This window comes from Triturus cristatus, chromosome 11, assembly GCF_964204655.1.
Source record: "Triturus cristatus chromosome 11, aTriCri1.1, whole genome shotgun sequence".
Taxonomy (NCBI): Eukaryota; Metazoa; Chordata; class Amphibia; order Caudata; family Salamandridae; genus Triturus; species Triturus cristatus.
This window is the reverse complement of record NC_140594.1, coordinates 110,989,841-110,994,599: the sequence shown is the minus strand read 5'-3', so window position 1 is coordinate 110,994,599 and position 4,759 is coordinate 110,989,841.

The following is a 4,759-nucleotide window of genomic DNA, read 5'->3' as shown; positions in this document are numbered from 1 at the left end:
TAGGTTCTTACCCGACATTTCGGGTTTTTCAGGTTTACTATTACATTAGGAGGGTGGACCTAGCGTATACCTCTACCTCCCCCTTATTTTCTGATACGGTGCCCAAGCCACCAGGAGTCACGTCGGTCTTCTGAATAAGACATATCGAGACGGGGAGAAACTGGACCCTGCGCTGAAAGTCGGCAGGCTTCCTCGCTGCAAGGGGACACAGCTTCCCTCACTGCTGTCGTCCTCAATCCTCTTCCCGGCGGATGTCCTGGGGGCTGTCAGTATAGCACTTCCATACTACTAACTAAAGTATATATATATATATTAAGGGTATATATATACCCTTAATAAGTACCTGTAGAATATTTACATTTACATTTTTCCCACATATTTGCCTTTACCATTCATGCCTTTACAACGGAAATACTTGTGCTAAAAAATGTCATTGCAAAAACAGACATTTGTGTTTTTGCTGTCGTTGCAAATCATGTTTCCTGAATGCCTCATTGATCCAGGCCATTTTTACGGGTCCCCTCCACTACCGTGCCCTTCAACAGCTCAAAATTCAACACCTCTGCAAGGGTCTCAGCTATTCGTAACAGATTGTTCTATCGGAGGAATCCAGGATGGAAATGTCTTGGTGTTTAGACCCCATGGACGCCTGGAAAGGCAGAGCGATATTTGGGTCAACTCCAGAGATTATAATAGAGTCCAATACCAACCGTTGGAGTTGAGGTGTACGTTGTGATCTGATCTCCACGGTGGGGGGGGGGGGGTCATTGATCCAAGGCAGAACTGGATCTCCATATCAACTGTCTGGAACTCATTGTGGGTTCTTATGCAATTTGGAGTCTCTCTCAGTTCTGCATAAGAACAAGCTGGGTGGAAATGAGTCATGCCTGCTGGTGGAGATAGTCAAGGACTTTTTACGCTTTTGTCTTCAACATCGAATCTCAGTAGTGGCAGAATATCTCAGAGGTCAACTCGATACGATTGTGGATTGCCTCTCTTGCCATCTACGAGACTTCAGCGACTGGAGACTTCACCAAAAGTCTTCCACGTGCTTCACCACCATTGAGGGCCGTGCTTGGTGAATCTTTTTGCTTCTCGCCTCAATGGTCAACTTCCAACTTTTTACAATTGGCGAGATCCGGAAGCCCAAGCCATGTATGTGTTTCTTCAGGACTAGTCCCCCTTCCCGAGCTAGGACTTTCCCTCTTTCATGATGATTCCCAGATGTTCTTGCACAGTTGAGACGCCAGAGGGCAGAGTTGATCTTAGTGACCCCACTTTGGAGAGTGCAAGCTCGGTTTCCGGTGGTTCTTGAACTGACTTGTGATTGCCTGGTTCTGATCCCTTTTTCTTGGAACCTCCTACTGCACCCAGTGGGCCTTCCACATCCACTGATTCTGTTGGAACACCTCTTGCTGGGGGCTTGGAGAGTTTCTGGGAAAGATGGGAGTCTCCAAGGCCTTCTGTAGGAAGTGAATGCTTTCATTGGTCAAACCTGGTCCACAAGAGATATGCGTCAGCTTGGAGATGTTGGTGCAATTGGTGCAGTGAACAGAGTGTGGATCCCATTGGAGCAGATTGTAGTTTGGTCATAAATTTTCTGTAGTCGCTGGCATGGCTCATCGATTAGTTAACAATTTTAGGTCAGCTATTTTGGCGTGGCATCTGCAGGTTGATGTTAAACCCATTGGTTAACATCCTGTGGTGTGTAAATTATTGAAAGGTATTCGGATAGTATAACCTCCTCAGCCAAAGTACTCTAATTTAAGGGACGTTAACGTAGTCGAGAGGTTCTTGTAATATTGGCCAGATAATAAATATGTATCAAGGAAACAATTGTCGACCATGTTAACTATGCTGTATCTAGCAGGAAGAGTTTTCTCTCATGAGGGTGTTATTTGTTCTATTTCCATACGGACAAAATGTAATTCCAGGTCAGTTTCTTACTCGTCTTTTCCGGTTAACTCTAAGCTTTGCTTGGTACAATGCTTGAAGGCTTAGGAGGTGAGTACTGCTGAGTTTTGTACAGATATGAAAGATCAATTGTTGATTGCTTTGCTAAAACATTCTAGACATGTGGCATCTGCCATGTTAGCTAAATGGATGCATTGGCTTCTGACTGAGGCCGGTATTGATACCTCGGTTTTTGGTGCCAACTTCGCTTGAAGGCTGATGGTTTCAAAATAATTCACTTTAGATTCTCGCTTGGATGATATCCTAACGGCGGCAGATTAGTTGTCAGAGCCCACACTTAAGTCTTTTAATTATAAGCCACTTGCAGATGTTGCTTCTGTAGTGGTGGCTCAGCTTTAGACAAGCATAATCAGAGCCTCCTGTCCTGAAAGAATAAAATAAATTCTAGCATTCGAGATAAGAATTTTAATTCTATTAAGGATACGGAGGCTAGGATTATCCCATCCTGTTATTTGCACACACATCTCTTTGAGTAATTTGTTGGACATATAGTTTCCCTCCTTAACTTTGTTGATTATTTCATGGTATTTTCTGATATAAGGGCCAGTGTTTACACCTTTGGTGTTTAAATTCCTAAACTAGGAAATGAGGACAAGTGATTCTACTGTGACGAAGTTCCAACTTTCTGGGAGTGTTTTTCAAGGGTATCTTGGTTCATTGTGGGATGATCTCTTTCGCACTGTCACACGCAGAAGACTTCAGATTCCTAGAATCCAGGACCTTTGAGTCAGGCACCCGTTGTGCCAGTTTGTGGTTTCCAGTTGATGGTGATCCTATTGTTGTAGGGTCTCTGACTGTTGCTAATGTTGAAGCAAAGAAAGAGGAAGCTGTATAGCTGTTTGAAGGTTATTTAGGGCTGTAGTCTCTATGGTTGTTACATGTGACTACAGGTGATCATGGGAAACGTAGTGTTTTAAAGATTTAACATTTGACTGGCTGCTGAAAGTAAAGAGTAAAGAAAGAGAAGCATAATCCTTGCCTCCTTGTGCTTAATCATAACTGCCAAGGTTTCAGATTGCTCATGTGTAGCATTTTCATAATTGCAATGTAATTATGAATGACATTCAACGACAATAAGTGACACTTTCTTGTGAGCAAAATCAAGCAATGAAGAATAGGGAAATATATAAATCTCAGAAATTACACCCATTTGAGCAAAGAGAAACTCTAAGAATGTCTTAAAACGGCTGCAAACCACCAGAAATGGAAGGGCACGTGGGACCCGGCTGCCAAGTTTTCAGATTGTGACATTTCCATGGTTTTAGTGCACTTATGAGTGACATTCAAATGCAGATGTGACACAGAGTGACACTTTCATGTGAGTAAAACCAAGCAATGAAATGCATGGAATGCAAAAACTATCAGAAATCACACCCTTTTGAGCAATGAGACGTTCTAAAAAAATATATTGAAACTGCCTCAAAACCCTTGAAATAGAAGGTCAAGTCTTGATTTTTATTGAACACTAAATGTCCTCACACTTTGTGGCACCTAGCCTTATATTGTGTGTAATACAGTTTTAAACAATGTGAGTAGTCACAGTGCTTTTAGTCACAGGCTGTGACCTCGTAGCACTACAATACAGAAGTCACTATTTCCCAGTACACCAAGCAAAACTCAATTTTGCTTCACTCTGGTTCCACACAAAATCTCTGCAGTGATTGCATTAACCAATTGAAGTAATGATGAAAATTCCTGCCTTCAGGGTGAACAGCAAATTTGATCCTTGGCAGCCTTTTTGAATTGATGCGCTCCCTGTGTTATTCATAAACCTCTGCCTTTTATGCCAGTATGTCCCACTCACACACTGCCCCATATTTATTCTGTAGGTGGGGCAGATTAGATCATTCTGACATCGTGCCCATGTTTGATCCTCAGCAGCTCTGCAGAAACTAATGCACATCATGCTTTTTAAATACTCTACTTTTTGGTACCCCTAAAGAAACCCCTGGAGTCCCAATCTAACCCACAAAGCCCAGTGCCCCGCTTGTATATGCTTGCTACACAGCACAAGCTTTCCCCACCAGATGCCCCCCCCTGTGTCTGCGGAGAGGCACGCCCAAGAACGATACTCAAAAGAGAACAACACCAATCACATTCTGCAGTAGGGGACAATGGATGCTTTCTTCACAGCATGTCTGCCCCACTGCAGTGCAGAAAAACAGCTTTTCAAAAAGGCAAAGAAGCACATCTGCACATACAGTTTGAAACTCTGACATAATTGCGCACATTGTTTGAAACACAAGCTCTGTTCCACAAGTTTACACACTGTGAAAGATATGATCATTTGTGTCCATCTATAATGTTTGTGTGTAAAATGCAAACTCATCTCTGCATATAAACAACTGCGGACCTTAGACCCTGCACCTCATTCCACGTTAAAGCAAATCATGGTCCTGTGCACTGCCAATTCCTGTACCTGCCGTTGATTGGCACTGCTGCTCTGCAGATAGAAACTGATATTTCAAATGGAATGGTGCACCAGGAGAATATTCAGATTCAAATGATATTCCAGTTGATGTATCTCAAAATAGAAAATTCATTTCATATTTCTTCTAGAATAATTTCATGACATATAAATACACAAGTCGTCCAGCCAATGTGTATGGATCCTGAAGCAGGGTCTAGTTTTACCATATAAATACCTTAGGTCAATCCTGCCCCACACCTGAAGCATGAGACCGCCCATATGGCCCCAACAGCCAGCATGTAGGAATTTGTTAAATTGCCCATACTGTCTCAACTATTTTCTAAACACAGTAGGCCCCATGCTTCTTCGTGTACT